We start from the raw sequence: 12,049 nt of genomic DNA on the forward strand, positions 1-12,049 counted from the left end.
CTTAGCCATATGATGGTAAGGCTAAGACCTGTCGACGATTCTTGCATCAGTGTTCCATTCAATTTGAACTTTGTGCCAATAAATTTTCCTCTGACATTGTAAAAATTGTCTTTATTTTTCCCCTAATTTCTGGAGATGGGCATCACCTCTCTGGGAACATAGTGATCCTGCTGTATCTTCATTTCAAAGTTTCCAGTCAACCTTACAGAAAGCTTTTAAATAACCGGGTCGTATTTCCTCTGCAATAACCACTTTCTTGAGCCTGAGACGAGGGGCCTCAAGTTTGGACAACATGCAATCAAATGTCCCCAGTTATCTTGGAATTATGAAGTCCTGCATGCTACCTTCTGGGAGGGACAGGCTGACTGAAATTATTTCTTCCCTGGGTGACATTATCTCTCTAGCTACTTGGATGGATCTTCGTTCAGGAAGACAGCTAAGCAAAAGGAGCGTTTTTCTTGCTTTCCACCTCAACAACACACATATTTGATACATTTTTTATACATGTTTTATACATTTGATGAGCCATCTGTTCTTGACGACTCCATTTCTCTGTCCTAGGAGGAGGAGATTATCTCAAGGCCTATGTCCTAATTGTCTCATGTGGGTAATCTACATGGTGGGTAAACTGCCCGATATGTCCTCCTAGGCCAGGAGAGCTTTCTGGCCAAAGAAAGAAAAACAAAATTACATTAAGCCCGGATTTACCTCTCTCCCATTGTAAGGATACTCCCTTCAAATCCTCTTAATGTTGATGGTATCTCCATGATCCCTGAACCGTCTTGTCATGTGTCTGAACCTGCTTTATTGGAACCAAACAGTGCTATATAGTGCCCCTTGTAGATAGTGCCCACAGCCCCCTTGTACATAGCGTCCCCACCACCCCCTTGTAGATAGTGCCATACAGCCCCCCTGTAGATTGCCCCCCAAACAAATAAAACAAAAAAAATTATACTCACCTAGGCCCCATTCCCACAATGAACGGAGCTGCTCCTCAACGCTGACAGGATCCTTGCGGAGATCCAGTGACGTCATCACGCAGGTCTGTAGCCTGGTATATGGAAGAGCAGGGAGAAACCTCCTAAGGACGCAGATACTATTGAGTGTGGTGTCGCTACTGCTGTAGCAGCCATAGCGGAGCCAGTGGGCATGGGGGGGCCCGTGCTGGCGGGCGGTACATGCACCCTCATGCCGCGGGCCCCGTAGCAGCTGCTATGGCTGCTACAGCGGTAGTTACGCCACTAGTTATCGTTGGTGTCTTTGTTGAATGTGCAATTATTTTACCATTTTCTTATAATGAATTTAAGTGTGGCCCATGAGAGGTTCAAAGTTTGGGATATTGTTTTCTAACCCAACCCTGATCTATGCTTTTCTACAACTTTGACTTTGTACTGTTTAGAGAGCTTTTTGGTCTTCATGTTGCTTAGTTGTGTTGCAGACTCGGGCCTTTCAAAACAGGTGTATTTATACTGACATCATGTGACAGGTCATGTGACACTTTGATTGCACACAGGTAGATCTTATTCAACTAATTCACATAATTCAACTAATTATGTAAATTCTGAAGTCAATTGGTTTGATTAAACCTTATTTAGGGCCTTCCTAGCAAAGGGGGTGAATACATATGCACTCACAACTGTTCAGTTTTGAGGTTTGTTTGTTTGTCTATTATTTTCATTCCACTGTAACAATATTGACTATTTTGTCAGCTATATTTCATAAAATAAAATTAAAAATGAATTTTAATTTTAGGTTGTAAAACAGGAGTTTTTGAGTTCTTGATTATTTCATTCCAAACTGTAATCTCTGTGGAATAGATATACTTTAAGCTATATTTTCAGCACTTATTTAGTAGTTATGAAAGGAATATTGTAATCCAAAAATTTCAGTTCTAAATTCCAGGTTGATAAATGCTTTGAAAAAGGATGTGATTGGCTATTAAAAAATATTTTTTGAATATACAGGTCAAATAAAAAATAATTGGGTATTTTTTACATTTGGCTATCAATCTTATGAAAGAAATAAGTTTGAGCTTTACCAATCTTCACTCTGCCTTTCGCCTGTAAAAGTTTGTGAAACAGTATTTATTTTTAAGGATATCATAAATAAGGTAAAGTGGTGGCAAGTCCACGACAATACCAGCAGAAGATTGGATATCAAATATAGAGCACATTTTTATGGCACAATATACATCCTGCCTTCTTCATTTATTAAAATATCCGGTGTTCCACCAGGCCTCGGCATCCTATTATTAGCTTCTGGTGCCACCTACAGGATGTATTCGAATTGGGAAATAAACATACTACTATATGTATTAGCTGTTTCGCCTATAGGTTTTCATTCTCCCAAATACCCTGTTCAGCCCACTAGCCATATTAGACACAATACAGTATATTTATACATTTCCTAGTTGCTATATCCACATATATTGTTAGGGCACATTCAATCATGGCAGATTTGTATTGGATTTTTGGGGCGGATTCCTCTGTGAAATTCGGCGACAAAGTACAGTACAATACTTGTTAATGGGGGTTTCAAAACACCATTCACATATAGCGTATTTTCCTGCTGTGGCTCGACGGTATGCTGTAGATTTTCAAATCTGCATAAATACCTTTTATTTCGTGGATTATAGTTTTTCCAATTCAAACCTGCAAATCCCCGGCGGATTATTTACTGCTAAATCTGAACGGACTCTTATTAATATAGTGTAAGAGTAAAACATGTAGTTGGGTGAAATGTATATGTGCAACTAACTTTCATCTGAACCCTTTTTACTATATAATTAATGCTTCTTTAGAAGCTACAGTAGCTCCTATTTATTTATTATCTATTTATTCACTTCCAGGACTTTCTGATATATTATTGTGTTTGCTTTTTTTTTTTTTTTTATCTGATATTAATGTACCAGTTTGAATCAGTTTTTGAACTCATTAAAAAAGAACAGATCTATTGTGCTCAGTCATCATTAGTATTTTCTACCCATTTATAGTTGTCATTAAAAGATGGATGGAAAACCTGAGACCATTTATTGACCTCAACGATAGATAATGTATCATGACAGATTTGTGTTTTTTTTTAGAGGATATAAAGGTACTGTAAACTGCACTTCCAATAATGTAGAAAAATCTGACTGTGCTAATAACAGTGATGTATTCTGATATTACTTATCCCATTTATGCACTATATGGCCTACATGTGATGGTAAGTATGTAGACACCTTACCATTACACCTGTATGAGCCTGTTGGACATTCCATTCCAAAACCAGTTAATATGTGGTTGGGGCCCCTTTTTCAACTATAACAGCCTTCACTCTTCTGGAAAGCCTTTGGGATTTTGGAAATTGTCCATCAGTGTCCATTCAGTCAAAAGAGCATTTGTGAGGTCAGACACTGATGGATTGGAAGTTCTGTTTCGTAATCGGTGTTCCAATTAATTTAAATTGTGTTCGATGGGGTTAAGGTCAGGGATCTGTGCAGATCACTCGAGTTCCTCCAAACCAAACTCATCAAACCATGTCCTCGCTTTGTGCACAGGGGCACAGTCATGCTGAAGCATAAAAGGAACTACCCCAAACTCTAACCACAAAGTTGAAAGCATACAATTGTCTAAAATATCTGTGTTATCCAGTCTTTAAAAATATTGTGCATATGGTTTAGCTGATGGTGTAATCTTACATTAGTCCTACTAATGAACTGTCTGTAGCTGAAAAGCCTCTGTAATCCAGTCTCACATGTAGTTACATGACCAAGCTCCTAGTGTTTATCTCCTGCTTGTCTGACATCTTGTAGCAACACATGATTTACTTCTCTCTCCACCCTCCCTGTAGTTTGGGATGTCACTCATTACATGCTTCTTATCTCCACTGCACTCTGCTCTCCTGCTTCCTCCTTGTCTCTGGAGGCACTGTGCAGTATCAGTAGCAGAGCCTGTGTTGGTGTGAAGACAGTAATAGAAGAACTACCTTATACCTTGTATTATAGTGGTATGCATAAACTGAAAATAGAGGCAATATCTGTGATAGGAGAGAGGAATTATGGGAACATTGGTCCTTTACATGGTATTTCTCCCTCCCTCCACATACAAGCACACAGGAAGTCATGCCAGAATCAAAAAAGAGGTGCTGTAAAGAACTGGTCAAGATATTGAAAATAAAAAATAACTACTTCTGAGCTATGATGCCACTTCCTGATGAGCATTCAGACTCATACAGGTACTTTTCTGTATATTTCATAATCTCGGATAACCATTTTAACGGTTCCCTATACAGGAAATAGGGGGCCTAGCCAATGGCGGATCCTCATTGGGCATTTTGGGCGGCCATTCGGGGCTCGGTGCTCCCCCCCCCCCCCCCGACCCAAGTAAAATGCCTTTTTCCGCAAATTGCGGAAAAAAAACGTGACAAATCAGCATTGTGTGTATCATGTAAAGGACCTGCAGACATAAAAGTCACATGACCTTATGTCTGCAGTTCTTGTTACTGATTAGAGACCTGCTGGTCACATAACTGCAGGTCCTAGAACAGCAGCAAGGGAGAAGACAGGGAGGTAAGCTACGAGGTAAGTATAAGGAAATCATGGATTTGTTTAAGGGGTCTGGGGTCTGTGTTTAGGGGGTCTGTATTTAGGTGGTCTGGGGTCTGTATTTAAGGGGTCTGGTCTGGGGTCCGTATTAGTTTAAGGGGTCTGTATTTAGGGGGTCTGTAGTAGTTTAAGGGTTCTGGTCTGGGGTCTGTATATTTAGGGGGTCTGGTCTGTGGTCTCTATTTAGGGGTCTTGTTTGGGGTCTGTATTTAGGAGGTCTGGGGTCTATATTTAGGTGGTCTGGGGTCTGTATTAGTTTATGGGGTCTGTATTTAGGGGACCTGGTCTGGGGTCTGTATTAGTTTAGGGGGTTTTGTCTGGGGTTTGTATTAGTTTAGGGAGTCAGGTCTGGGGTCATTTTTAGTTTAGGGGGTCGGGTCCGGGGTCTGTATTTAGGGGTCTGGTCTGAGGTCTGTATTAGTTTATGGGGTCTGTGTTTAGGGGGCCTGGTCTGGGGTGTGTATGAGTTTAGGGGTCAGATCTGGGGTCTGTATTTAGGGGTCTGGTCTGGGGTTTATTAGTTTATGGGGTCTATATTTAGGGGGAATGGTTTGGGGTCTGTATTAGTTTAGGGTGTCTGGTCTGGGGTCTGCATTAGTTTAGGGAGTCAGGTCTGGGGTGTGTATTTAGGGGTTTGGTCTGGGGTTTATTAGTTTATGGGGTCTGTATTTAGGGGGAATGGTCTGGGGTCTGTATTAGTTTAGGGTGTCTGGTCTGGGGTCTGTATTAGTTTAGGGAGTCAGGTCTGGGGTGTGTATTTAGGGGTCTGGTCTGGGGTCTCTTAGTTCATGGGGGTCTGTATTTAGGGGGACTGGGCTGGGGTCTGTATTAGTTTAGGGGGTCTGGTCTGGGGTCTGTATTAGTTTAGGGAGTAAGGTTTGGGGTCATTATTAGTTTAGGGGATCAGGTCTTGGGTCTGTATTTAGGGGTCTGTATTTATTTAGGGTGCTTGTTCTGGTGTCTGTATTTATTTAGTGTGATTGTTCTGGGGTCTGTATTTGTTTAGGGGGTCTGGTCTGGGAACTGCAATAGTTTAGAAGGTCTGGGGTCTGTATGTATTCTAATTTATTAGTTTGAGTAAAAGGGGTTGTCTGGGTACATCGATAGGTGCCCATACATCCCCTTTAACGTATGGTTCTGGGCCTTGGTGTCTGACTTTTTGTGTTTCTATAGAGGCTGAAAATGGCTGCAGAAGCGAGGAGCAAAGATGTCCTTGTATTCCACATAAAGTCTTTGCATACCCAGGATTAATAGGCAAATGCGTGTTACCATTCCCATTGTCAAGAGGATGTGTCCCTACACAGTGTGATAAAGTCAGCGATAGTTGGAGACTGTTAGTATGTAGGGACACAGCCCTTTGACAAGAGGAATCGTAATGCCCATTTGACAATGCTCTCACAGAATGGTGGTGTTCACTGTAGAAACAGCAGTGGGGAACAGCGGTGGGGAAGGGGGGTCCAAGTTTGTGGAATAGCCCAGGGCCTATGGTCTACTTAATCTGCCACTGGGCCTAGCCCAAACCCTGAAAACAGCCCCTACCAGTTTTACAGTAGGCATTATTAATCCCAGTAGGTAGCATTCTCCTGACAATCGGCAAACCCAGAATCATGCATCAGACTGCCCGATAATTAAACTTGATTTATCAATCCAGGGAATATATTTCCATTGATCGAGAGTACACTTCACCATAGTAAAGAACAAACTAGACCCCCCATTTTGGTATAGGGTTTTGCCACCCAGGACAGAATGGTCTTGTTTTAGTTTTCCCTCTACCTCCTTTCCGTGACCCTTAAACCAATTCCCTACTCCCTTGTTTTCTAACAAGATTCTCTGGAAAGGGGAGTTCTGCAAAGGTTCTCGACACCCAAAAGCAAGATGGTTGGGACTAACCAGCTCTGGGCTTCTTCATTTCAATGGCCTTATAGCATCTGCTGTGCCTCTATGGTACATACGCCATTAGTTGGTAATAATTAGGCAAGGTATTAATATATACTATCATATATGCTATCACTGAAATCAATATGTGGGTTCTTCAAAGAAACAAGTTGTATCACAGAGTGGGAACTCTTCAAAAAACATAACCTTTATTCATTATTAAGATTAAAATACTCTGGGTAATTATTTTGAAACAGGGTTGAATCAAATAAACAATACACAATAATGACTGCAGTATCCAGAAAATGATATCTAGATAGTGTGGTACAATACACCAGCTATGGACAAACTCCAGGGATACAAAAAATTCTATCACACACAATTAGTGTAATTTATATCCACCAAATATTGCATAAAATAATCACAACACTGACACTTTATAACCGTCCCAACGTGTTTCCCTAACCTAGTTGGTTCATCAGGGGACAATACTGGACCATTTGTCTGTAATGGAGACCTATAATAGTGAAGATAAATATATAATAAATATTTGCTTGTATCGGCACATTTGTGCCAGATTATACAACTCACGACTCCTGGAAGTAAAGATGACAATTGGTTGAGGAAGGAACAGGTGGTAAAGATGATCCATTTTACAAAAAATGATGGTTTGTAGAAGCTGTAGATGGAGGCTTGGAATTCCACATAAGATATTAATATATGCCTAATATCTCTGTGTAAAAGGTGCAAAAAATCTGAAAAGGTGAATCACATTGTATAATACATATCAAAATATGAATAAGACACTAGAAAACATGTGAATAAAAAAGTACATTTTATGTATACATTTTTCGTTTTAGACATAAGATGCATATTTTAGTTTTATGAATAAAGCAAAGCATCTCTATTTTTCTCTGAATTTTGTGCACACAATATCGAAAGCTGATCACCTAGCAACATCCACAATTTGTACAAAAAACACTTTTATACTTGTGCCCAAATGTCTTCACGTTAAGCAGAATGTATGTATCCACAAGCAACTAGGATGTCTATTCTTTTTCATTTTTTTGTTATCTTTACCAACTGAAATGCTGGTTGCTTTTTTTTGTTGTTGCTTTTTTATAGATATTGTGCCTCTTGCAATACAAAAATACAGGAAATGCTATAAAACAATCAATCAAAATAATTATTTTCCAATATTAGTAATGACTGATAATTATAATTGGTACTACAGTAGCTACAAATATTGTTTATATTGTAATAGTTCAGACTTTTATGGACGCAGTGATACCAATTTTCTTTACTTTTTTTATTTTTTTACATTACTTTAGGGGAAAAATGGCAAAAGTTTTTTGTTAACATTGAATCTTTTTTTTTTTCACTACTAAAAACTTTTTTGCACTTTCTTTTACACACTTTATTAGCCCCCCTAGTGGACTTGAACCAGCGATCACTAGATCGCTGGTACAATATACTGCAATACTAACGTATTGCAGTATATAGTAATTTTTACAGGCTACTGTTAGCTCCTGGGCTGCCATGACAACGGTCGTCACCCCCGATCTCACTCAGGGGAGGGCGATGAGCTGTCGGAGAGGGCCCCCTTCTTTTCAACGCCTCAGATGCTGCGGTCGCGATTGACCGCAGCATTTGAGGGGTTAAACAGCCAGGAACAGCGCGATCGCTGCTCCTGGCTGTTAGTCCCAGGTGTCCACTGTAAAATATAGCCGACACCCACAGCATATGGAGCATGCTCAGCGCTTAAGCATGCTCCAAATATCACCCCCTGCACCCGGCCTTAATAGCACGTCAGGGTGCGTGAAAGGATTAAAGGGGGAAAAAAACACACAAACATATGGCCGCAGTTTTTTTCCAAAAAAAACAGGGGGAAAAAAACACCAGACAAAATGCTACGAAAAATGTTGTGTGTAAAACCACCCATGTGGAAATATTTTTTAACTGTACTACTGTTGCATTTTAGCTGATACAATTTATTTTGCCATTTGCATATTGCAGTTGATATTTTTGCTTATTAAAGTGAAATACTATAAATGGTAAAAATCTTAACTGCAGTGGTAATTGTATTCAACTTTATATCAATCATATAAAAATGTTTATTATGTCATGTGGACAAATTCAAATGTTTATGGCTGTTCTGTAAGTACATCATAATTATATATATACATATATATATATATATATATATATATATATATATATATATATATATATATATATTAAAACTAATAAGATAATTTTTGTTGAATTTAGAAAAGCCATGATTGGTGTAAAGGATTTGAAAGACACAGGTTCTATGTCTCTGAGACTGACTCCATCTTCCACCACTCAGGATGACAGGCTTAGGAGTGGGAGAGCCTATCACAGCCTGGCCAGACGGAGCTAGTTCCCGCCCACTGTCTATTTATACCTGCCTTACCTGTTCCTCCTTTGCCTGTGATTCTTCTATGCTTGTTTCCTGGCTTGCTGCTGCTGCTTGTACTACTGATCCTCTGCTTGTTATTGACATTGGCTTTCTGACCACTCTCCTGCTCAGCGTTTTGTACCTCGCTTTCTCCTGGTTTGACTCGGCTCGTTCACCACTCATGTTGCTCACGGTGTCTCCGTGGGCAGCTGCCCCGTTTCCCTTCTTCTGTGTACCCCTGTCTGTTTTGTCTGTCTTGCACTTACTGAGCGTAGGGACCGTCGCCCAGTTGTACCCCGTCGCTTAGGACGGGTCGTTGCAAGTAGGCAGGGACTGAGTGGCGGGTAGATTAGGGCTCACCTGTCTGTCTTCCAACCCTGTCATTACAATTGGCCTTTTATAATAAACTATCACAATATACAAATTAGAATTGCATAATCCTGTTGCATTTAATGTAATATAGCTGTAAAAGAAATTATATGTAATTAAAATGTAAGTATATAATATGTATAATATTTATGTCATATTTTAACAGAACTTCTGCATGGACACAGTAGTCAACCAAATTCACTTTGAAGACAAAGCAAGTTTAAAAAAAAAAAAATAATTTATAGATTTCTTGTGTTTTTGTTATGTATGCTTTCTTCGTGTATTTTTTAATAAATGAAAAACACATTTGTATTCTATAATTTGTGAAACATTGTTATACCTTGTTTTTTATAAATTAAATTTTTTACATTTTATTTAGAAAAATCATTTTGAAGACTGAACATTTTTAATGTGACAAAGAGTCACAAAGCTTGTCAGCTGGAGCACTTACATTGAGCTCTCTCTGCAGTTACTATAGAATGTCTAGGGAAGAAACATGCTGTCCTGTACATCACATGTTGAGTTTGATGATGATGGTTAATATCCTTATTTGTCATAGTAAGGCAAGCTACATTGCTCATTTCACATATTTTTGTACTGCAAAATTACTCTTATGTATTTGCCAACCCAGTGATCCAGACAACCAAAATATAAGGGGTAAAAGTGTAAGAAAAATGTCCCTGAGTAATGGGAAACAGAAGAAAATATTTATTTGACTTATAAAATGTGACCCGTACCTGACTTCCAGGTGGGTTCATAACAGTCCAATAATCCAGGACAGCTACATTTTCAACTTAGACTTTATTCACCATGACCTATTACTGCACTGTGGACATGCCTTATATTAGATTCTGTTCACACTGCTGTCAGAGGCTCTGTTTGGGCACCATAGTTATTTGTCGCAGTGTAAAGTGTGCCTGGAAATGACTGACATGGCCGTCTGTCATATTTGCTTTCTTGTATAGTGTTGTGTGTTACCTGTATACTGTTGCTTATTGAGGACTTGACACCTGATTTTACAATTCAAACAAACTGCATACATTATTAAATAGATCTCTTAGACCTGATGAAGCTTGTGTATTTACTTTAAAAAAAACATATCAGATTGGCTGTATAATCCTTTCTCAAACTATTCCTGACTGATATTAAAAAGCATTTTATCAATCTCATAAATGTTTATTTGATTATCAGGCAGGAAAACTTTGATAAAGGCCATACAGCCATTCTGACATGAATTTTATATGCTATAAAAACGGCAAATATCTTTAAAACCGCTATTAACAGCATTTGTGGACTTTTGGTGTGCAAATGATCCATTTTATGATGCTAAATACATGGTTCTTACACAGAACCATTATGTACATAGCTCGGTGTATTTATATTAGCTTTTTTTTATATATATATGTGTGAAGCTTTATCCTACCAACAACATAGGATTATAGGTAAATCTTGATGAACCTGTGCTTTTTTTTAACCAAACCAACTGTATTACTATGTATTTGTGTGAGAAATGAATAGGACACAGATTTTTGTCTTTACAGAACAGAGAATGGGCTACTGGAGACTTGCCAAATCTCTTCCACACATAAAAACTCACAAGTTACACATCTAAAAAGAATTAAACAAAAGTGCAATTGAGCCGTATAATTCTGATATTTGAGTTTTCCAGTAGATTATCTTGTATATTGGATTTATGGTTGCCAATTCATAAAAATAGGGGGCATTTGGCCAGTGTTTATAATGAAAAACAGACCTGCCCTGAGTAGTCTGATTCATAAACATATATAACTTACAATTTTTATCATTCATTTTTGGTTTCCAACATAAGTGGTCTAGAAAAAAAAAGGAGGTTGTCTTAAAAACACTAGTGATGGCTGTCCATGTAACTGATGTGGGTTGTGCACAAAGATGCAGCAGATACAGAATTAAATATGACTTTTCTATGTCTGCTCTGCCTGAATGCATTTTGATGTGTTCAGGTAAAAGGGATGCACTGTATATACAATAGCTAAGACAGCTGTGATGGATTACTGAGTCTTGCTGCGTATTAAAAGTGCAGTCTGTATATACCATAACTAACATGTTTTCTTTACCACCTCAATTTTTATTTTTTCAGAACTAAATATTCAGCTTTTAGGCTTCAGACAAGTAGTATTATTGTGTGCCATACAATTGTTTTAGATATTATTAGATGAGGAATTAATAAATATATTATTCTAGTTTACCTCTGCAAAGAGCATATGTATGGAATTGAAATAGATGACAGGGAAGATCAGACTTCACTGTGGTGGGTTTGATTGACAGAAGATATTGACCACAGAAGCAACTGGAGGAGTGGTCTGACATATAGCAGAGCTGAAAACATTTTATCTGTACACACAGGCATAAATTCAGGGGTTGTGGACTTACTGATATTAGGCCTTCACTAAATATGTGTCTTTGTATGTACGGATGTAGCCATCTTTATCTTGACTCTGATAACTTGCTGCAGCGTGATATCACACAACAAAAGCCATTGACAAGTCATTGAAAAAGTCAAGATAAAGGATCTGGCCACTGTGTATTTAATGCGTTAAAAGTCAATAAAGATGGCTTCATCTGTATATATTCCGTGGTAAACAAAAAGTTATGCATGCCCATACACTACACACTCATACTGTTATACTATGGCAAGGTCAGCGTAGAATAAACATGTTGAAGACATTAAAAGGCATTTTGGATCCAGTGAAAAAGGGGTTAAAGGACAGGTGTCGCGAAAAAATTTTTTTTTTATATAAATTCGCTTTTAGTGTGTTATT

Source organism: Rhinoderma darwinii, chromosome 4, assembly GCF_050947455.1.
Source record: "Rhinoderma darwinii isolate aRhiDar2 chromosome 4, aRhiDar2.hap1, whole genome shotgun sequence".
Taxonomy (NCBI): Eukaryota; Metazoa; Chordata; class Amphibia; order Anura; family Rhinodermatidae; genus Rhinoderma; species Rhinoderma darwinii.